The sequence below is a fragment of the Aquarana catesbeiana genome, linkage group LG02 (genome assembly GCF_042186555.1).
Source record: "Aquarana catesbeiana isolate 2022-GZ linkage group LG02, ASM4218655v1, whole genome shotgun sequence".
Taxonomy (NCBI): Eukaryota; Metazoa; Chordata; class Amphibia; order Anura; family Ranidae; genus Aquarana; species Aquarana catesbeiana.
In genome coordinates this window covers 448,696,341-448,721,439 of record NC_133325.1, presented here as the reverse complement: position 1 = coordinate 448,721,439, position 25,099 = coordinate 448,696,341, and positions in this window count along the sequence as shown.

The following is a 25,099-nucleotide window of genomic DNA, read 5'->3' as shown; positions in this document are numbered from 1 at the left end:
CTTGCCCAATGATGCCAGAACATTCCCTTCCATGTGATGGTAGAGTGATGGAACGGTCTTACGTGAAAAATAGTAGTGACTGGGAACCTTCCATTGTGGTACAGTACATTGTGCAAATTCACGGAAGGGGGCAGAATCCACCAGGCTGAAAGGCAGAAGTTAGAGAGCCAACAGCTTTGATAAGCTTGCATTCAGATGCTGGGCATGTGGGTGGCAGGGACTGTATTTTTTTTCCGCTACAGCAGATGGGGCAGAGAAATTTGCTGGCTACAGTCTACAGCTGGTGGTATGCTGCTGGCAGATGTGCTGCTAGGACGTGGGACACCCTGTGCTATACTGTCATCCCTGTCAGTGGAGGCTGCTGGGGGGTGAATGACTTGATATAGCAGGGCCAAATTGAAGTGGGTAAGGAGGAGGAGGAACAGATTTGTGCCCCTTTTGTGTGGCTTTAAGGTGCTCTTGCCAAAGGGTTGAGTGGTTGGACATTAAATGCCTTGTTAAGCTTGTGGTACCCAAATGGTTGGTGTTTTTGCCACATTTGATGTGCCTGAAACACAGTTTGCAGATAGCAAAAGTGCGATCTGCTGCAGATGTGCTGAAAAAAGCCCAGAGAGCTGAGCTTTGGGGAGTGGGCCGGGAGATAACAGCTGCAGAACGTGATGGAATAGGGTGGCTGCTCTCTACTGTTTCTTGATGTCAGCCTCCTTGGGGTCGTGCCGCCTCACCTTCAGTTTCCTCCTCTGCTCTATCTGCCACCCAAGTCAGTGACCTCATCATCATCATCATCATCATCATCAGCTCCATCATCTCCATCATCTCCATCTCCTCCATCTTCATTATTACCACTGGAGACAACTTGGCAATACGCTGTGGCTAGGGGAACATGAATGCCAATTTGTCTACCAGTGTTCCTCCCTCTCTCTAGGCTCATGTTCCTATCATCCTCAACCTCAGAACCAACATCGGAATCCAATAATGGCTGGGCATCATCAAGGAGCAAGTGGCTGACGCTGTGGTCAAATAACTCAGCTGACTCCTCAATTGTTGATGTTAGGGGACTGCGCACTTGTCTCTGCTTGTGTGTCGGAGGATGAGGAGGATGAGGAAGGTTTAGTAAGCTAGTCCACCACCTGCTCTGCATGCTGTGGCTGGATAGCACATGCAAACTCACTAAAAAGAGGAAATGATGCCCTACCTGAGGACTGACCACCACGTCCACCTTTGCCTGTGGACACATTTGTTGCTGGCCCCCTTACAGTACCAAGGGCACATCTGCTTCTCCTTGTTGTCCTCCCAGACATTATTGGGAGGGAGGGGGCAGTGCTTATAAGCAAATGTAAAGAAGAAGTTGAAATCTGTACGTACATGCACATTAATCAATGTAAAGAGGTGTTTGGTGCACTTTAATATGAGTACTCACACTACACAGACACACTCCAGGGATACTCTATATTATACTGGAATATAATGCGCCAAACGTACAGTGACGCACAGAACTATATGGCGTTAAAATGGCAGTAACACACACAAAATGATATGGCGTTAAACTGGCAGTAACGCACGCAAAACTATATGGTGTTAAACTGACAATAACGCACGCAAAACTATATGGCGCTAAAATGGCAGTAACGCACACAGAAGTAAATGGCGTTAAACTGGCAGTAACGCCCAAATCTATATGGCGTTAAACTAGCAGTAACGCTCACACAAGTAAATGGCGTTAAACTGGCAGTATCACACAAAACTATATGGCGTTAAACTGGCAGTAATTCACACAGATCTATATGGTGTTAAACTGGCAGTAACGCACACAGAACTATAAAGGTGTTAAACTGGCAGTAACCCACACAAAACTATATGGTGTTAAACTGGCAATAACGCACGCAAAACTATATGGCGTTAAACTGGCAGTAACGCACACGGAAGTAAATGGCGTTAAACTGGCAGTAACGCCCAAAACTATATGGCGTTAAACTGGCAGTAACGCTCACAGAAGTAAATGGCGTTAAACTGGCAGTAACGCACAAAACTATATGGTGTTAAACTGGCAGTAACGCACACAGAACTATAAGGTGTTAAACTGGCAGCAACCCACACAAAATGTTATGGTGTTAAACTGGCAATAACTCACACAAAACGATATGGCGTTAAACTGGCAGTACTGCATGCAAAACGATATAGCGTTAAAATGGCAGTAACACACACAAAACGATATGGCGTTAAACTGGCAGTAACGCACACAAAACTATATGGCGTTAAACTGGCAGTAACGCACACAGAAGTAAATGGCGTTAAACTGGCAGTAACACACCCATAAGTAAATGGTGTTAAACTGGCAGTAATGCAATCAAGTAGATGGTGTTCAACCGTCACTACACTGACGCTATCTGAACTGTCCCTACTTTAGCTATACATTAATGTAAAGATTACTGACACGGTCTCACTACACTACACTGAAACTATATGAGCTGTCCCTACTCTACACTAATGTATGTATGAATGACACTGTCTCACTACACTACAGTGAAACTATCTGAGCTGTCCCTACTGTAGCTGCACACTATGCAAAGCTGAATGATGGTCCTCCTCACTACACTCACACTATCCATAGACTGACACTAAACTAATATTCTATACTGACAATTGAAGCAAAATATCACAGTATAGCACACTAACTAACTAATAGCACTGAACAGAGCCCTGTTCTATCTCTCTCCACGCCAAAATCACACTGAAAATGGCTGCCATTGAAAAAATACTTTAATACTGTGGGGTGGGAATGAGCCATGATTGGACAAAGTCATGTTGACAGTGTCCAATCATGACAATCATGACTCTGACAGTGCTCTGTGCCCTGATTGACTGAAGCTTTGACTGCTTCAGCCAATCAGGGCTTGCAATGCACTGTTCAGTGCTGCAATGCATTGTGATCAGTTTGGGGGGGGGGGGGGGCGAACAAACGGTCGAAAGACCTGTTTGTTCGGCTGCTCACCTAACGACTGAAAAACGAAAGTTCGGCCTCAACTTATGCTCGGGCCAAACCGTTCGTCCATCCTTATTAGTTATGTGTTAATGAGGTCCTTCTAAGTGAGTGAAGGATAAAGATTATTGATTGGACTATGTACCAGTCCTTAATCATGAAGAAATGTCAGCAGTCTCCAATAAGCACTATACTTCTAAAGACTATCATGCTAATTGGCCAGGGTCATCAATACTGAACTCTAGAGGCATCTTTTCAACAGATATAGACAAAACCTCTTTCTTTAATAACCAAGTTTTATGCTTAATTTCTACAGTCTATTCTCCATTATGTCCATAAATCAAGGACAAATTGTATTGGCCTTTACAGCACATGCTACAGATCAGTTAAAGAAAAACTGGTTGAATAGAAATATGCAATATGGCTTTACAACGACCTGAGCATATTTGCGTTTCATTTCTTTTTTTTTTTTCTTTTGCATTTATTTATATATTTTATTTTCATTTTCTGAATGTTCACAACTTACATCTCAATTGCTCTTGCATTATGATACTATACCATTCTTTTTAACATAAATAGAAAAGGAAAAATGATTAACATACACTAATGCCCCGTACACACGGTCGGATTTTCCGATGGAAAATGTCCAATCGGAGCGTGTTGTCGGAAATTCCGACCGTGTGTGGGCTCCATCGGACATTTTCCATCGGATTTTCCGACACACAAAGTTGGAGAGCAGGAGATAAAATTTTCCGACAACAAAATCCGTTGTCGGAAATTCCTATCGTGTGTACACAAATCCGACGGACAAAGTGCCACGCATGCTCAGAATAAATAAAGAGATGAAAGCTATTGGCCACTGCCCCGTTTATAGTCCTGATGTACGTGTTTTACGTCACCGCGTATAGAACGATCGGATTTTCCGACAACTTTGTGTGACCGTGTGTATGCAAGACAAGTTTGAGCCAACATCCGTCGGAAAAAATCCTAGGATTTTGTTGTCGGAATGTCCGAACAAAGTCCGACCGTGTGTACGGGGCATAAGTATATTACAAATACCAAAGATAATAATTCCAACAAAACATCTACTAACAAATGTAATGTAACCAATAATCTTTACCCACATCCGACAGCAACCCCTAATAACCTTGATGAATCAATGGGTTTAGTTCTGCTTTAAGATATACAGTATAGGAATAATTGCATTTCTGTTATGTGCCTACTTATTCAGTGATAACTTTATTATTACTTAAAAAATAACAACATAATAAATATATTGGGTTTTATTTTCAGGACAAACACTGTTTTTTTTTGGTGAAATTCTCTTACAAAAAATGTTTTTTTTATGCAATCTATAGACAAGAAATATAATAATAGTTTGATAATAATCTAAAATAAGCAGTTTTTTCTACTTTGGTCAGTATGCTATTTAAAAGGTTTGTTAACTCACTAAGTTAAAATTACATAATCCTCTCCATGTATTAATGGAAATGTGCCCTTTTATACCTTATAAAAATAATGCTGCAACATACCTGTTTCAGAGCTCTGATCAGCAGTTGCATGATCTGTCGTTTCTCTCCTCTCTCGGCCTGACAGTTGCAGCGATGTCAGCCAGGAGGGGAGAAGGGGAGAAGGAGAAAGGCGGCCCCGCCCATTGCAGCTGTCATGTAAGAGAGGAAAGAGACAGCGGATCATGTGACCGCTGATTAGTGCTCTGAAACAGGTATATTGCAGCAATATTTTTATATGGCAAAGACACAGGGCACATTATATTAATACATAGAGAGGATTATGTCATTTTAGCCATAATTTGAGCAGCAGGAGAGGAGGGGGTGGGGAGTAGAGCAGCACGGACATGGAGCTGACAGACAGGGAGGGAGGGGGGAGAGGAGCACAGAGGAGACAGAGAGCAGGCTACGGAGGCACGTAAACTGACCACAATGTCAGGGCTCAGCAGCCATGATATACAAAGGTCAGTTTACAGGGAGAGGGGTATAGCCAGGTAGGATCAGCCAGGTATTTCAGGTGATACAGGGAGCCAAATGACACAGCAAACGCACTGTGCTGTATAACATGCTTTAAGGGAACAGGATTTTTTATTTTTTTGGTTAACAAACACTTTAAAAAATTGTGTAAGACTGGCCAAACATTATACAATTCTCTTGTTCAATTTTCCATTAGATTTACCAGAAACATATAATATAAGGTCAAACCGAAACACTTCCAATTTGTATGCAATCAGGCAGGCCCTGGTACTACAAAGTTGAAGGTAAAATACAAGAAAATTGTATAATGTATGATCAGCTTTACTGTAGATAAAAATAATACATGTTATTCTATAATTTGCCTAGTTTAAATTTACCTTAAAATTATGTTTCTGGTACAAAGCATTGCAGTTATTTTCAAATTAAATAAAGGCTAAGCGGAAAAAAATATTAATGGGTTAAAAAAATAGAAATAAACACAAAAAAAATCTGTAAATTAATAGTTAAAGTGGTAATAAATCCAAAGTCAAAAAGGTATTATATTGCAGCTTACCATTCCTTAGATGCAGTGGCTGTATTAGTTTTTTCTTTTAACCTTTTTCACTCTGTTTATACCTGGTGATCTGTCCCATAACACACCTCCTGCATTAGAGTGCCTCCATTCTGGAAGAAGGAACACAGGGGGCACATTTGAACAGCATCATTGTAATTCTGAGGGGAGAGGACTGTTAGCTGTACTATCAGATTTACGTACAGCAAAAAATTGAAGCCAAACTTCAGTTAATACTTTATAATCAGTTACAGCAAACAGTTTTGGGATAAAGGTTTTAAATAAGTAAATGCTAACCATTTTCAGCACCCCTGACAGTGTTAAACAATCTGTCTCATCCCTGTAACTGCAAGACACCTTTTCTGTTAAAAAACATCAGACTTACTGGCTGGATCACCAGATGAAAATAGAAGAAGAAAGACTCAGAAAGAAATCAAATGCAGACATCACATCTAAGAATTGGTAAGCTGCAATATAATAAATGTTTGCTTTTGCTTTTTGGGTTTAACTCAATTTAAATGCTTTCAGGGAAGAAGTGAAAGAATTAGTTCGAGCTGATAAGGGTAATTTAATTGTTACTAATGATTAAATAGAGGCAAATTTGAGTTTGCTTTAAATGACATTGTATGCAGATCAAAGACTTCCCCTTTGATATGCAGATGAATGGAAAAGAGTAAATTCAAAGAAACAATAATGTCACTTTGTATCTCCCTATCATGCTCTTAAAGTGTAATGCCCCGTACACACGATCGGACTGTCCGCCAACAAAACCATGGAATTTTGTCCGAAGGGTGTTGGCTCAAACTTGTCTTGCATACACACGGTCACACAAATGTTGGCCAACAATTACGAACGTAGTGACGTACTAGATGTACTATGTGATTTTTCAGTTCTTTAGTGCCACCCTTTGGGCTCCTTCTGCTAATTTCGTGTTAGTAGAAGTTTGGTGAGTGTTGATTTGCGCTTTTCTTTTCGCGTTTTTCATTTATCGCTTTTCAGTTTGCGCTTTTCATTTCATGCTTTTCAGTTCGTTTCTGAACGGTCGTTCATCAACCAGACATGTTGAGGAATCTGAGGAGATAACGTGTTATTTATTATTGGCCTTGGAGTTTTTGCTTTGACATTACAGTATTTTTTTGGTTGAATAATGATTTGATTTGTATATTTTCTATAATTTTGGATGCATAGAATGTACTTTTTGGTTAAGTTCTATTGGCAGATAGCATGTCTAATTGTTTTTTTTTTTAATGCACAATAAAAAAATTGTGGAGAATAATAATTGACTATGTGATTTGCTTCAAATGACAGTTTGGGAGTAGGCAGTTACATTTTAAAAAATACAATGTAAAATTCACAAGGGACACCAACATAGTTGTATCTTTGATCTTAAAAACTAGGGGATAATGGTATTGTGGTTACTTGCCCAAATAAAATAAAAAAATCATAATATTATTCTTGATATCATTAGAAAAAAAAAGCCTTTGAAAATTAGTTTGCAATAACTCCATCAGTATCACAAGCAAAGCAGCTTCATTATTATCCCATTAAAGAAGAAGAGAATTGTGCGCTGTATTTGGAGATTTCATAACTTTCCACGTCACAAATGTTAATTCTCCATTACAAACACTAGTTTATAAGACTGACCGCTTCTGCTTCCGAGCATGCGTGTTTGTACTTTGGACTTTTGTCCGACGGACTTGTGTACACACGATCGGAAAATCCGACAACAGACATTTGTTGGCGGAAAATTTGAAAACGTGCTAGCCCACATTTGTCTGCGGAAAGTCCGACAACAATTGTCCGATGGAGCATACACATGGTCAGATTTTCCGCCAACAGCCTGTCATCACACATTTCCTGTCAGAAAGTCCAATCGTGTGTACGGGGCTTAAGTCTTTCTTTACAGATATTCAGTAAGGAGAACTTACCCCCTCCCGATCCTCCCTGGTCCCTCTATACCAGAGTCCCATGATCCCCCACTGTCATACACCGGGTTGATGCTTCACTGGTCCAGGGATTTGAAATCCCCACCGCTGATCTCCTATCCGTACCTCTCAGCGTGTATGGATAGGAGGCATTCTAATTGGTCAGCACTATCACATGGACAGCGCTGACCAATCAGAATTCACATAGCCCATCCTGTCAGCGCTGGAGGAGAGGAAAACCAGGAGGATTTCAAATCCCTGGACCGCTAAAAGCGACATCCCAGTGCCCGACAGCAGAAAATGGGTGGGGGGTCCAGTGTAAGTTTACCTTACAGATTTTCTGTGAAGGTAAACTTACTCTTTAAGCATTGTTTTTAAATACTGTTTAAAGTTTTAGGGTTATGAAGCTAATCCTTGCTTTACTACTTAGAGAGTCTTTTACCTGAAACAAATATGCCAATCTGGAATTCTGAATTCACCGGCTGACTGCCTATTTGAGGGCATTGATTCGCTAAGCAGTCAAGCAAATAGGAATAAGATCAGAGGAACTAAAATGCAATTCAAAATCTAGAGACTGTAAATATACTGTATATATTTTTCTTTTCTTTTACCCTATTAAATGCAACCATGTTGAATTCCGTGGACTCTAAAATACAATTCTGTTTTAACTATCAGGCCTCATGCCCACGGACGTTTTTACAGCTGCTTTTAGGAGCGTTTTTCACAGCTTAAAAACTCCTCTCCATGTTAGCCTATGGCCTCATGCCCACCACGGCATTTAGGAGCTGTAAGTGGCATAGGTGTTTTTAAGCTCCAAAAAAAACCTAGGACCAGCGCGTTCTGAGGCTCCAGCGCTAGAGCTGTAAAAACACCAGACACCGGTAAAAGGTGTTAAATGCAATTTAATGAGGCTTAACACTATGTAGCATTAAGCCTCATCCAGCGTTTGTCTGTCTCTATTTAAAATCAATGATTCCCTATGGGAGCCCATTGATTTGAATAGAAGTCGCACCATCATCAAGATGATCCGACTTGCAGTGTGACTTGTGTGCTGAGAATCTTGAAGGGGGACCCCTGCGCCCCCCCCATAGCACCTTGTCCCCATGTTGATGAGGACAAGGGCCTCTTCCCGACAACCCTTGCCCGGTGGTTGTCGGGGTCTGCAGGCAGGGACTAATCGGAATCTGGAAGCCCCCTTTAACAAGGGGGCCCCCAGATCCCAGCCCCCCACCCTAGGTGAATGAGTAGGGGGTACCCTACCCATTCACCTAAAAAAAAAGTGCCCCAAAGCACCAACCTCCACATGTTGAGTGCATGTGGCCTAGTATAGTCTAGAAGGGAGGAACGCTCACTCATCCCCCCTTTCCTGACCTGCTGGGCTGCATGCTCAGATAAGGGTCTGGTATTGATGTTGGGGGGAGGGAAACCTCACGCAAGATTCTCAGCACACAAGTTGCACTGCAAGTCATGGTCATCTTGATCTGACTTCTGGTGCGACTTCTATTCAAATCATAGGGAACCATTGATTTTGAATAGTGACAGAGAAACAGGGCTGAAAGCTAGTGCGGCTGACGCCAATGCAAAACGTGGAAAAAAATCGCCTTTTCAATGCCGCTTTTTTCCTGGTGTCGGTACTAGCTTTACAGCTTGTTTTTTAAAATGCCTGTGGACATGAGGCCTCAAAAAGTTGCTGCACAATCCCATTTGTTTTGTCTTCACAGCGAATCTATTTATAGCCATGTTGCATTCTAGTTGTTGATTCCTCCTTTATAACAGTATATTTATTCTCCTTTTTAGCAGTCTGTGATTGAGAAACTGGCATTTTAATTTTGAAATTTCAAGCTTTGTTATGAGCAGGACTGAAAGGATGCACTTTACTTTATAGCAAAGTAATGTCTTGGACACTGAAGTTATATATTCTTCAATATTGTCCTGAAAGAACAAACAGTTTTCAGCATTTATGAAGTTCTATTAAAATGCACTATTAGGAAAAAAGAATTCCTTTAACCACTTCAATACCAGGCACTTCCCCCCTTTCTGCCCAAACCAATTTTCAGCTTTCAACGCTGTCGCTTTTTAAATGACAATTGCCCGTTTATGCTACACTGTACCCAAACAACATTTTTATCATTTTGTTCCCACAAATAGATCTTTCTTTTGGTGGTATTTAATCACTTCTGGGGTTTTTATTTTTTGCTAAACAAATAAAAAAAAGACCGAAAATTTTGAAAAAAAATTAAAGTTTTTCTTAGTTTCTGTTATAAAATGTTGTAAATAAGTAGGTTTTCTCCTTCATTGATGGGCACTGATGAGGCTGCACTGACGGGCTCTGATAAGGCGGCACTGATGGATACTGATGTGGTGGCACCAATGAGGTGGCACTGATGGGCACTGATGATGGGCACTAATATGCAACATTGATGAGTATTGATAGGCGGCACTGATGGGCACTAATAGGTGACACTGATGGGCACTGATAAGTGACACTGATGAGCACTTATGGGTGGTACTGATGGACACTTATAGATGGCACTGCCAGGCATTAGTGATGGGAATTGATTGGCATCATTTGTGGGCACTGATTGGCTTCATTTGTGGGCACAGATTGGCATCCCTGGTGGCCATGGGTGGCATACCTGGTGGTCATCAGTGGTGGGCAACCCTGGTGGTCCTGGTGGCATCCCTGGTGGTCCTGGGTGGGCACCCTGGGGGGGGCTGCGCTGATAATTAGCACAGACCCCCCTGTCAGGAGAGCTCTCAGATGTAATAGAGGAAAATTATAAACACATATACACCACGCTGTCTATAAAAGAAATCAAACAAAAATTGGATATGCTGAGACCACTGTCTTCTTTTATACAAGCGCTTGATTTTACTGCTAAACACGTGAGTGTATTTCCTTTGCTTTTCATGTATTAAAATTTCCATACAGAGTTACGCTATATGCCTTCCTCTTTCTTTTAATGGTGGGGCTGACTGCCTATATCTACTGAGTCCATCCATACATTACACCTGTTCAGGGGTCCATCTGGAGGTCATATCTGGATAGAGCATCTGATCCCCTTGGTATATTATACCACAAAGCTTGATTGACTCACTAGGTGTACACCTATTTGAGTTCAATACCTCTGGTAAGCAACTTCTGGTGTCTTTGATGGTGGATCTACTATCAACTGTTATTACATCATACATATTTGAAGTTAAAGACTGTCACTATATCATATCCACATGTGGTTGAGGATTATCATCACACATGATTGAAGTTTGTCACTGACTTTTTTGGACATCACACGTCCAAGTTCCTCTATTTATAGATATCACATGTCATAATAGAGGACAGCTTGGAGTATTTTTGACCACATCATTTATTATTCACTTTTTTTGTACTCATATTATTTGTTAAGGGTTTATATCATCACATAAGAGCTGCACATTTCACCTAATTTGCAATAGAGGAAAAAGCCAATACAGGGCTTTTTTGTTTATACCATGATCAGCTGTGATTGGACACAGCTGATCACTTGGTAAAGAGCCTCCGTCAAAGGCTCTTTACCTAGATCGGAGTTGCGGTGTGTCAAACTGACACACCACAACAGTGATTGCTGCGCTGCAGCTTGTTATCCTGAAAGACGTCATATAACGTCCAGTCAGGATAATTTAACCACCGCCCGGCCGTCATTTTGCTATTGGCCAGTTAGGAAGTGGTTAAAATCAACTTGTAAACACTTTTGCTTATATAGTTATAAAATGTCCACTGGTGAATAAAAAAGAGCAAGATGGGAACACCATTCAGCTTTATAAAAGAGCTGCAACAAGTGAAAAACAAATAGGTAAACAATTGGAGCCTCCATAGCTCCTCAGTACAGGATCCCTTTAACCACTTTAAGACCAGGCCTTTTCTGGAACTTTTTACAAGTTTAAATTTGTATTTTTTGTATGTCACACCGTATGTGTGCAGTGTTCTTTCAAATGCACTTTTTGTATATTTTTTTAATTATAAAAACATTAAAGTTAGCCCAATTTTTTTGTATAATGTGAAAGAGAATGTTACACCGAGTAAATAGATATGGAACATGTCATGCTTTAAGATTACACATGCTCGTGGAATGGTAACAAGCTACAGAACTTAAAAATCTCCATTTAATATTTTTTACAGGTTACCTGTTTGGCATTACAAAAGATGTCTAGTACTAGAATTATTGCTTTCACTCTAATGATTGTGGCAGTACATCACATGTGTGGTTTGAACACTGTTTACATATGTGGGCACAACTTACGTATGCGTTCGCTTCTGTGCGCAAGCACCGAGGGACAGGGTACTTTAAAAAAAATCTTATTTATTTTACTTTTTATTTTTACACTGTCCCTTAAAATTTAATTTTTTTATCACTTTTATTCCTATTACAAGGGAGGTAAACCTCCCTTGTAATATAAATAAGCATGGCAGGTCCTCTTTATTGAGAGATCTGGGGTCAAAAAGACCCCAGATCTCTCATTTACCTTTAACCGTTTCTGTTCTGTTCACCAGATGTTTTATACTGGTTATTTGTACCTGTGTTGTTAGATTTACATGTGTAATTTACTTAAAGTGGATGTAAACCCGAATTTTATATATATATATATATATATATATATATATATATATATATATATATATATCATACTGTAGAGTATAAGATTTCCTATCATTTGAGCCCAGTCTTGCCACACAGAGTTAATCCATTTCTGAGCAATCCTCTTTTATTGTTCAGTGAGAAAAATCTTGACAAACTGAGAAAAACTTTGTCAAATACTCCCCCTTGCTGTAAGTGACAGCCTAAGACACATGCAGTATTTTTTCATTCCCTCCCCCACTCCTTTCTTCAGCAGCTCTGCAAGGATTGGCTGTTCCACACCTCAGCATGATTTGGCATGCTGAAGTCATGTGGTTACTTTCCTGTCTTTTCACTGGATGTTAGAGATCATAGCAGAAGTTCAGTGTTAGAAATACACAGGGGAGTGTAGAGGTGGGCGGGGAGTCTACTGACATCACGACTCCACCCACCGAGCTCCAGACAACAGACCCACCCACAGAATATGCAGTTTTTCAGCTCTCATAACAGACAGAGGGGAGACATTTGACAGGTAAAGATACATGCAGGAGGCATGTATATCCTTATAGATAACCCCTATGGCAATAGTTTAGAAAGGATGACATTGGGTTTACATCCACTTTAAGACAATCATATGTGGTGTACAGGCTCCATCTAGTGTTCCTTTTTGGTATTGCTGCACTTCTGTTTCTTTGTTTATTTGTATGTGTAACTAAGGAAGTTGTCAGCAAGCAGGGAATTCTGGGTAGAATCTTAGCAGGAAGTGAAACAGCCACCATTTTGTGAGAAGACATTCAGGAAACAACACATGTATTTCTCTATCTATCGCCATCACCCCTTAGAGAACTTAAAAAGCAAGTTTTTACTATCCCATCTTGTACTGTATATCGTTGTTTATGCAATGTATGCTGTATTGTATGCGATATTATACTTATTGAGGTCTATTTCTGTTATTTTGTAGTTTCACCTGGCTTGTTCTAATAAAGGATGAGAAGGTTTAGCTATCTGCTCCTTGAGACAGAACAGTGAAATTTTTAACCACTTAAGGACCGCCTCACGCCGATGTACGTCGGCAAGGCGGCACGGGCAGGCAAAATCACGTACATGTACGTGATTTGCTTCCCGCGGGTGGGGGGTCCGATCGGACCCCCCCCGGTGCCCGAGGCGGTCCTGTTTTGTCCCCCGGCGATCGGAGGTGAGGGGGAGGCCATCCGTTCGTGGCCCCCCCCTCGCGATCGCCGCCGGCCAATCAGATCACTTCCTTTGCTGCTGTATGCTAAACAGCAGCAAAGGAAATGATGTCATCTCTCCTCGGCTCGGTATTTTCCGTTGCAGCGCCGAGGAGAGAAGACTTCACTGTGAGTGCACAACACTACACACACAGTAGAACATGCCAGGCACACAAAACACCCCGATCCCCCCCCCCCCCCGATCGCCCCCCGATCCCCCCCCAATCACCGCCCCGTCACAAACTGACACCAGCAGTTTTTTTTTTTCTGATTACTGCATTGGTGTCAGTTTGTGACAGTTACAGTGTTGGGACAGTGAGTATTAGCCCCCTTTAGATCTAGGGTACCCCCCCTAATAAAGTTTTAACCCCTTGATCACCCCCTGTCGCCAGTGTCACTAAGCGATAATTTTTCTGATCGCTGTATTAGTGTCGCTGGTGACGCTAGTTAGTGAGGTAAATATTTAGGTTCGCCATCAGCGTTTTATAGCGACAGGGACCCCCATATACTACCTAATAAATGTTTTAACCCCTTGATTGCCCCCTAGTTAACCCTTTCACCACTGATCACCGTATAACCGTTACGGGTGACACTGGTTAGTTTGTTTATTTTTTATAGTGTCAGGGCACCCGCCGTTTATTACCGAATAAAGGTTTAGCCCCCTGATCGCCCGGCGGTGATATGCGTCGCCCCAGGCAGCGTCAGATTAGCGCCAGTACCGCTAACACCCACGTACGTACCGTACACCTCCCTTAGTGGTATAGTATCTGAACGGATCAATATCTGATCCGATCAGATCTATACTAGCGTCCCCAGCAGTTTAGGGTTCCCAAAAACGCAGTGTTAGCGGGATCAGCCCAGATACCTGCTAGCACCTGCGTTTTGCCCCTCCGCCCGGCCCAGCCCAGCCCACCCAAGTGCAGTATCGATCGATCACTGACACTTACAAATCACTAAACGCATAACTGCAGCGTTCGCAGAGTCAGGCCTGATCCCTGCGATCGCTAACAGTTTTTTGGTAGCATTTTGGTGAACTGGCAAGCACCAGCCCCAGGCAGCGTCAGGTTAGCGCCAGTACCGCTAACACCCACGCACACGCCGTACACCTCCCTTAGTGGTATAGTATCTGAACGGATCAATATCTGATCCGATCAGATCTATACTAGCGTCCCCAGCAGTTTAGGGTTCCCAAAAACGCAGTGTTAGCGGGATCAGCCCAGATACCTGCTAGCACCTGCGTTTTGCCCCTCCGCCCGGCCCAGCCCACCCAAGTGCAGTATCGATCGATCACTGTCACTTACAAAACACTAAACGCATAACTGCAGCGTTCGCAGAGTCAGGCCTGATCCCTGCGATCGCTAACAGTTTTTTTGGAAGCTTTTTATTGAACTGGCAAGCACCAGTGGCCTAGTACACCCCGGTCGTAGTCAAACCAGCACTGCAGTAACACTTGGTGACGTGGCGAGTCCCATAAGTGCAGTTCAAGCTGGTGAGGTGGCAAGCACAAGTAGTGTCTCGCTGCCACCAAGAAGACAAACACAGGCCCGTCGTGCCCATAATGCCCTTCCTGCTGCATTCGCCAATCCTAATTGGGAACCCACCACTTCTGCAGCGCCCGTACTTCCCCCATTCACATCCCCAACCAAATGCAGTCGGCTGCATGAGACGCATTTTTATGTCCTCCCGAGTACCCCTACCCAACGAACCCCCCCAAAAAAGATGTCATGTCTGCAGCAAGCGCGGATATAGGCGTGACACCCGCTATTATTGTCCCTCCTGTCCTGACAATCCTGGTCTTTGCATTGGTGAATGTTTTGAACGCTACCATGCACTAGTTGAGTATTAGCGTAGGGTACAGCATTGCACAGACTAGGCACACTTTCAGAGGGTCTCCCAAGATGCCATTGCATTTTGAGAGACCCGAACCTGGAACCGGTTACAGTTATAAAAGTTAGTTACAAAAAAAGTGTAAAAAAAAAAAATATATATATAAAATAAAAAAAAATTGTTGTCGTTTTATTGTTCTCTCTCTCTCTCTCTCTCTCTCTCTCTCTCTCTATTGTTCTGCTCTTTTTTACTGTATTCTATTCTGCAATGTTTTATTGTTATTATGTTTTATCATGTTTATTTTTCAGGTATGCAATTTTTTATACTTTACCGTTTACTGTGCTTTATTGTCTTCAGGTACGCCATTCACGACTTTGAGTGGTTATACCAGAATGATGCCTGCAGGTTTAGGTATCATCTTGGTATCATTCTTTTCAGCCAGCGGTCGGCTTTCATATAAAAGCAATCCTAGCGGCTAAATAGCCTCTAGACTGCCTTTACAAGCCGTGGGAGGGAATGCCCCCCCCACCGTCTTCCGTGTTTTTCTCTGGCTCTCCTGTCTCAACAGGGAACCTGAGAATGCAGCCGGTGATTCAGCCAGCTGACCATAGAGCTGATCAGAGACCAGAGTGGCTCCAAACATCTCTGTGGCCTAAGAAACCGGAAGCTACGAGCATTTTATGACTTAGATTTCGCCGGATGTAAATAGCGCCATTGGGAAATTGGGGAAGCATTTTATCACACCGATCTTGGTGTGGTCAGATGCTTTGAGGGCAGAGGAGAGATCCAAAAGTACCCCAATTGGGGTACTTTGTCGCAGTAAGTGGGCTTAGCACTATATGACCATATAGTGTGACCAAACCCCCGTATTTTTTGAATATGTTCAGGTGTTTTTAACTAGCCCTGCAGGAAATGTCATTCTTGTATGTGTGCGCTGTAAAATATTTTGTACTGTTTATAGGTCTTACAGCAGCACCATCTTGAATTTAAATGCATTGTATGGTGTGCCCCCCAAATATGTTCTTGTATGTCTCACAGTGGGACATCTTACAAAACACGTTCATGAGCAAGCTCATCTAAGTCATCTGTCGCAAATGCAGCAGCTATCGCTCGTTCAAAAGCCGAAGCAGCAAAAGCCAGGGCCGCATTTGCAGACCAAGAGTTGCAGATGAAAAAAGAAAAGGCCCGCCTTGATGCAGAAAAGATGAGTCAGGAACAAGAGAGAGAGAAGGAAAGAGTACGCATGGAACAAGAGAGAGAGCAAGAAAGAGTACACATGGAACAAGAGAGAGAGAAGGAAAGAATACGCCTGGAAGAAGAGCTAGCCCAGCAAGAAGCATCTCTGAAATTGCAGCAAGCTTTCTTAGAAGCTAACATGGAGAAGCTGGCAGTGGAAAGAGACGCTGCTGCCACCATTGCAGAAGCAGAACCTTTAGAAGCAGCCGTCTACGATAAGAAAAGAGTAGGCAGCAGCATACCAGGTCTAGAGGAGGACCAACAAGATTCTTCACAACGCACGTCAGATTATGTCTACCAGCACTGTGACCCAAGCAGCATCCCACAACAAGAAATTAAACATGACGTCAGTGAGTCACATCAAATAAAGCAGCAACAAGACGACATGGGAACCCAGCGCTAAAAGCAAGAAAAATCTGAGAGTTCCAGACTTTCCAGTTCCAACCAAACCTTCTACTCCACAAGGTACCCAGCCTTCATACAAGCATCAAACACCAATCTTCACTCCAAAGGTGTGTGCAACGAACAGGTACGAACTGCCAACAATGTAAGTTTGAATCCAGCGCGCCTAAAGAAGAGACTTTTACCAGGTATTGCCTTTACACCGCACCACAATACACCAACAGCCTACCCCAATGTCAATCAGGCTACTGTAGACTTTGCCAAGTTCCTGGCCAAAAGAGAGTTAGTTACCCAAGGACTTGTCAAATTTAGTGATTGCCCTCAACACTACAGGGCGTGGCAATCCGCTTTCCAGAGTTTCATTCAAGGTCTAGATCTATCCTGCAGGGAACAGATAGAACTCCTCGTAAAGTGGCTTGGCAATGATTCTGCTGAACATGCCAAAAGGATCAGAGACATTAACATAAACAACCCTGAGATAGGCCTTGCAAACATCTGGAACAGACTGGATAGATGTTATGGCTCACCAGAAGCTATAGAAAGTACACTGTTTAAAAGGATAGAAGACTTCCCAAAAATACCCAGCAGAGGTTACCAAAGACTCTGAGATTTCAGTGACCTGTGTATGGAGTTACAAGTGGCTAAAGCAGAAGGGGACTTACCTGGCCTTTCTTATCTTGACTCTGTTAGAGGTATTAACTCCTTATCACAAAAATTTCCTTATGAGTTACACGAAAGATGGATTACTCATGGCTGTAACTACAAACGAAAACACAATGTGCCTTTTCCACCCTTTAGTGAGTTTGTGGACTTTGTAGATAGAAAAGCAGGAATGAAAGATGACCCCAGCTTCATTTTTCCAGTATCTTATACCACTTCTTCTGGCCCTAAACAACTCAGAGCTCCAGTAGCAGTGCACAAAACTAACATTTCTTCCCACAGATTTGCAAAGTCTCAGTCAGAGGATCAAGACAGCGACCCTACTAAGTTCTGCCCTCTACATAAGATGCCACATCCTCTTCTGAAATGCAGAGCCTTCAGGACAAAGACCATCCAGGATCGCAAAGCTTTCCTCAAAGAGAGCAACACCTGTTACAAGTGCTGCTCTTCGTCCACACATTTCGTCAAGCACTGTAAAGTCAGTGTCAAATGTACAGAATGTGACAGCACAGAGCACAACACAGCTCTACACCCAAGGCCTACTCCAAGAACTTTTCCACCTGTTCATAGGCACAAGGAGCAAGGCGGGAAGACCAAAGACTCTAGTACAGACGTCATAGTAATCACTTCACAGTGTACTGAAGTCTGCAAAGGAAGTGCAGGTGGCAGGTCCTGCTCTAAAATCTGTCTTGTGAGAGTTTACCCAAAAGGACGCAGAGACAAAGCAGCCAAGCTCTACGTCATCTTGGATGATCAGAGTAACAAGTCACTAGCTAGATCTATGTTTTTTGACATTCTAAAATTTAAAGGCCCCAGCAGTCCTTACTCCCCTAGGACTTGTGCAGGTACAGTGGAAACGGCGGGGAGAAGAGCTGACGGCCTACAAATTGAATCTATGGATGGTAAGACATGCCTACCCTTACCGACCATAATAGAGTGCAACCAGATGCCAGACAACAGATCAGAGATTCCCACACCAGACACAGCAGCTCACCAGACTCACTTGAACCTTATGACACATCTTATACCAGAACTAGATGATCAGGCTCAGATAATCTTACTCTTAGGAAGGGATATCTTGCAAGTCCACAAAGTAAGAAAACTGATCAACGGTCCTAAAAATGCCCCATATGCCCAAAAACTGGATCTTGGGTGGGTCATTATAGGTGATGTTTGCCTGGGAGATGCACACACACACCGGCATCTGTCAATAACCTGCTCACTATTACCCTTGAGAATGGTCGTCCTTCTCTTTTCCAACCCTGTCAAAATCACATCCTCATAAAGGAGCTACCACACAACAACTCTGTACCTCTTCCCTTCCTAAGTCCCCTCTGTGACAGCAATACCTATGACAATGACCAAAGCAACGTAGGAAGCACAGTGTTCCAGAGAACAAAGGACGATAACCAGGTAGCAATGCCTATTGAGGATAGGCTCGTCCTAGAAGTTATGGAAAAGAGTATGGAGAAAGACGGGACTAATAGCTGGGTTGCACCTCTTCCCTTTAGACCACAAAGACGACGTTTGCCTAACAACAGAGAACTAGCATATAAACGTCTCACTTCCCTAAGACACAATCTTCAAAGGAAACCAGAGATGAAAGAACATTTCTTTTCCTTCATGGAGAAAATATTCCAGAATGGTCATGCTGAGATAGCCCCAAACCTCAAAGACTCAGAAGAATGCTGGTACTTACCTATATTTGGGGTCTATCACCCTAAGAAGACAGGACAGATTAGAGTGGTGTTTGATTCCAGCGCCAAACATGAGGGTGTCTCTCTAAATGATGTCCTCCTCTCTGGCCCTGACCTTAACAACAGACTATTAGGAGTACTTCGTCGCTTTCACAAAGATTCAGTTGCAGACATACAACAAATATTCTATTGCTTTCTTGTTAAAGAAGAACACCGAAACTTTCTGAGGTTTCTCTGGTTCAGGGACAACAACCCCTCTGGGGACATCACAGAATATCGCATGAGGGTGCACATATTTGGCAACAGTCCTTCACCTGCAGTTGCTATATATGAGAGTCAGAGTATGGGTCAGATGTCAGACAGTTTGTGGACAAGGATTTCTATGTAGACGATTGCTTGAAATCACTACCCACAAATGAATCAGTCTCCTCAAAAGAACTCAAGCAATGCTTGCTTGTTCCAACTTAAGACTCCATAAGATTGCTTCCAACAGTAGAGAAGTTTTAGAAGCCTTTCTTGTCCAAGATCATTCTAACGAGTTAAAGGACTTAAGATCTGACACGTTTACTTTCCAAGTAAACACAGAAGAAAATCCCTTTACCCGTAGAGGTGTCCTGTCTATCATAAACAGCCTGTATGATCCCTTAGGCTTTGCAGCACCTGTCACCATCCAGGGTAAAGCACTACTGAGAGACTTAACCTGTGAGTCGCTAGATTGGGACCACCCTCTCCCCACCGACAAGAAGAACCTATGGCTAGAGTGGAAGGACTCACTAACAGCTCTGTCCAACCTTAAAATTCCTCGACCATATGCTCCTCTGTCATCTGCAGACGTTCAGATGCAAAGACTTTGTGTGTTTTCGGATGCTTCTGTTAAAGCAATTGCTGCTGTGGCTTACCTGAAAACCATAGACACTAAAGGACAATGCCACATAGGGTTTGTATTGGGGAAAGCAAAACTTGCACCACTTCTCGAACACACCATACCCAGGCTGGAGAATCAAAACTGCACATGGATCTTCAACCCACCTCACTCTTCTTACATGGGAGGTGTTTGGGAGAGAATGATAGGCATAGACCGCAGAATTCTTGACTCTATCTTCCTACTAGTAGGAACTGCAAGGCTTACTCACGAATGTTTAGTGACATTTATGGCAGAGGTTACAGCTATCATTAACACCAGACCTTTGACATCCATTTCAAGTGACTCTGAACATCCAGTGGTCCTCACACCTGCCATGTTACTCACGCAAAAGACTAGTCTTGCTGGTGCTCCAGCTGGAGAGTTTTATGAGAAGAACCTTCACAAACGTCAATGGAGACAAGTACAAACCCTCGCCAATACCTTCTGGAACCGGTGGAGGGAACAATATATATCCACTCTACAAATAAGGAGAAAGTGGCACACTGAAAAGCCTCATCTTAAACCTGGTGATGTTGTGCTCATGAAAGATTGCCAGACACTAAGGAATATGTGGCCTTTAGGTTCGATCACCAAAGTACTGCCAAGCAAGGATAATCGTGTCCGTAAGGTCGAGGTCAAGATCTTTCAACAGAATGAGGCTAAAGTATTCTTGAGACCAGTGACCGAACTTATTCTATTGCTTTCTATGGAGGACTCTGTTAGTGACATCACTTGATGTCAGGCGGGGAGTGTTCTGTCCACCAGGTGTTTTATACTGGTTATTTGTACCTGTGTTGTTAGATTTACATGCAAAATGTGTAATTTACTTAAGACAATCATATGTGGTGTGCAGGCTCCATCTAGTGTTCCTTTTTGATATTGCTGCAATTTTGTTTCTTTGTTTATTTGTAAGTGTAACTAAGGAAGTTGTCAGCAAGCAGGGAATTCTGGGTAGAATCTTAGCAGGAAGTGAAACAGCCACCATTTTGTAAGAAGACATTCAGGAAACAACACGTGTATTTCTCTATCTATCGCCATCACCCCTTAGAGAACTTAAAAAGTAAGTTTTTACTATCCCATCTTGTACTGTATATCGTTGTTTATGCAATGTATGCTGTATTGTTTGCAATATTATACTTATTGAGGTCTATTTCTGTTATATTGTAGTTTCACCTGGCATGTTCTAATAAAACTGAGATCAAAGAAATATGGTATCTTCAGTTGTTAGGATGAGAAGGTTTAGCTATCTGCTCCTTGAGACAGAACAGTTTCAGCCGCGGAAGATTTGGCTGCCCAATGACCAGGCCATTTTTTGCGATTCGGCACTGCGGCGTTTTAACTGACAATTGTCGGCTGATCACGATGTCAATAGGAGAAGCCGTTGATTGGCTTTTCCTCACCCGCGTCTGACAGATGCGAGTAGAGGAAAACCGATGGGCGGCTCTCCTGACAGGGGGAATTGTTTATCAGCACAGCCCCCCCTCGGATGCCCACACTAGGTCACCAGGGAAGCCACCAGAACCACCAGGGAAGGGGGCAACATGTGGATGGACAGGTATGTACCCCATGGCCTTCCACATGTGCAAATTATGCCCGATCAGTGCCCACAAATTGGCACTGACTGGCACCATTATATATCAGTGATACCCAGCAATGCCACCTATCAGTGTCATCAGTGCCACCTGTCAGTGCTCATCAGTGCCCACTTATCAGTGCCCATCAGTGTCCATCTGTGACATCTATCAGTGCCACCCATAAGTACCCATCAGTGCCACCTACAAGTGCCCATCAATACCACCTACGAGTGCCCATCAGTGCGGCCTACAAGTGCCCATCAGTGCCACCTATGAGTGCCCATCAGTGCCGCATGTCAGTGCCACCTATCAGTGCCGTATATCAGTGCCCATCATCAGTGGCCGTTGAAGGCATATTTAGCTTAACCACCTCCATCTTATAATTTAGTTTGCATTTTGTGTTTTTCCCTGTACTCCATTTCACATATTACTAGGAGTGTAATGTAATCTAGTTTCGTTTCTCACATCCCTGTTATCTTTTGTGTTTCGTTTCCTGTAAAGCATGTGATATCTTAAAAATAATTAGTTTCACTTTTGTCATAAATTGTTTCTGTATTTTATTGGATAATTTGTATGACGCGGTCAAGGGGCGATAGTTTCTGAAAGCCCCCTTTAAATATTCACACCAAAGAATAAAGATTAGATTTGCTCAGCGAGACTTTTGTCAGCTTTTTATCATTGTCTCAATGGGCTAATCTCACAGGCCTGTGAGGATTGTAAGGTACATCTTATGCAGACTTATCGAGGGTCTAAAAATATCCCTAGACAATCTACATTTGCCAGCAGATGGCGGCTCATCCCGGATTGATCATAATATGTCCGGTGATTTTGATTTATATTTATTTTTCTCTTGCCGTGATTTATTTAGAGATCGATTCCTTTTAAGGGATCTGTAATTAGTTTTTTTAGACCTCGATAGATAAGCCCTGGGTGGGCTTTAAGAAACTGTTCTGAGAAACAGTAAGATAAGCCCTGGGTGGGCAGAAAATTGCTCTGAGAAGCAATAAAAACCCTGGGTGGGTTTTAAGGACTTTAAGGAGAAGTCCATAGAATAAGAGCCTTTTCACACTGGGGCGGTTTGCAGGCACTATTGCGCTAATAATAGCGCCTGCCAACCGACCCGAAAGTGCCGCTACTTTCATTCCAGTGTCAAAGCCCCGAGGGCTTTGACACTGGAGCGATGCACTGGCAGGACGGTAAAAAAAGTCCTGCCAGCAGCATCTTCGGAGCGGTGAAGGAGCGGTGTGTATACCGCTCCTTTACCGCTCCTGCCCATTGAAATCAATGGGACGACGCGGCTATACCGCCGGCAAAGCGCCTCTGCAGAGGCGCTTTGCGGTGGTATTTAACCCTTTCTCGGCCGCTAGCGAGGGGTAAAACCACCCCGACGCCGCCCCCGCCCCAGTGTGAAAGGGCTCTAAGACTGCAGCCATTGTTTTGGGTAAACAGTGTAATAAGCTCCGGTAGAGCTTAATGAGTTATACAGTACTTTAATTATAAGAAAAAGTCTGATAAGGTGTGCCGGACAAAACCCGATCTCTTTGCTTATCTTCCTGTTGCGTAGCTGTCATAAGATGATTTGTAATCTGTGTAATGTTTGTCTGTGTGGAATTTGTCGGGTGTCATAAGGTAAGATGAGACCTTTTCCATTGCACTGTTTATTTTTTAATGATTTATATATGAATGCTTTGACCCTAAAGTTTAAGATATAACTTGTATCGTATTGTAATCGGCAGAATGATTCTGGTATTGTTTTAGTGAGTAAAAATATTTTCTTTTCCTTGCAGTAATCAGACGTTCAGTGTCATTTTAGAGAAAGAACTAAAAAGAGAACTAAAATATTGGGTGGTCTGACAGAACTAAGTCTTATACCAGAATTATTGTTTTAAGGTTTATTGGTGTTTAGTTTCTGCTGATTTATCTGTATAGAGTTGAATAAGAATTTTAGAGTTCATAAGGAACCCTGGATCGGTGAGTATCCAGGTTGACTTCTTCTTATGTACTAACAAATGTTTCTAAAGTGTTTTGATTGTATTATTGGTTTGTTATTCTGTTATACTGGTCCTCGGACATATCTTGTAGCCAGTGTCACAGGAGGTTATTCTAAACTAGGTAAGGGACTCTTATCTAGAGAAGGTAAACCAAGGGTTCAAGTTTTAAGGTTTAATTTATATAACAAATTTGTGTTTTAAGAAGGGTTGACAGTAAAGGGAGTAATGTCAGTTATTTGAAGAGCAGGGGAAGACTTATCAAGTCTGTCCCAGGTCTTTGAAGTATTGTGACATTAGGGACGTTTTTACCAATTAAAATATGGGTAGAGCGTTAATAACACTTTATTAAGGTAATACATAAATTGGTGAGGCTAACTTTTAATTAAAACATGTTATTTGAATAATTCTTTTTGCTACTGACATTTTTTGCGAAGGGAAAGTCAGGTGCAAAATTTGGACATTTGGCTTTTTGCCAACAGGGTTCAAGAGCTAATATCTCACTGACTGTAATAGATAGTGGGGAATTGTTTGTGGCATTAGTGCTACCGCAATTGAAGGCACTGTTTGAACCTGTTGGCACTCTGCCAAAAATTTGAAATGTGAATAAAAATTTTTTGGTTATAAACATAGGAAAAGTAATAACATAGAAAGTTTGTTTATAATAAGGGGAACCTCTAGCCATAAGGAGTGCTTATTGGCATTTTGCAAAAAAAAAAAAAAAAAAAAAGAGAGAGACTTAGTATCTACAAGAATTTAGAATGTTTAGAAAGTAAAATAAAGATGAAAATAAAAATGCATGCTGTGGAGATCCCCTGGCTGGACCGAGGCTCCCTATAGCATCCTAGCCCGAACATTGTTCATGATGGGTTTAGCAGAGTCATAGGATGGTAAATTTAAGGGTTAAATCAACCTTCTCTATGCTTGTACTGTGTTCCCCGCCTCCTCCCCCTTACATTCCAGAACCAGATAAAGACCTCATCACATAAAGACACACAGCAACAATTTTTTTTTTTTTTTAACAGCTTGCAAGCAAAAGTCAGCAGAATCTGTGTTAGGATTCTGAAAAAAAGATTTATAGACGTTTGGACACAAGAGGCAGGATTTGTTCAGTATAACATGCACAGTCTCTTAATACAGACATACTTCAGCAACCTTGGCCTTAAACATGCACTTACAGTAAGACAGCAAATATCAGAATCTGACAGAGGAGGATGCTGCAGGATGTTTTGACATCCCTAAACAAACACCAGTGCAGACACATTATCAAAATGATTTCTCAGGAAATCAAAAGGGGAAACTTTTATACAAAGAGGGAGGGGGCAAGGACAAAGAGGGAGTTACATACAGAGAAAAAGAGGAGAAAGGAATCTTAAGGGAAATTGTCTCGCCCTACAATACTCCCATTAACCTGGTAAAGAAGGCAAATGGTGACTATAGGTTTGTACAAGACCTAAGCGCCATCAATAGCCTAGTGGTACCGATTGCCCCAATAGTGCCTGATGTGCCATCAATACTTACCGCCATACCATACGATGCAGAGTATTTTG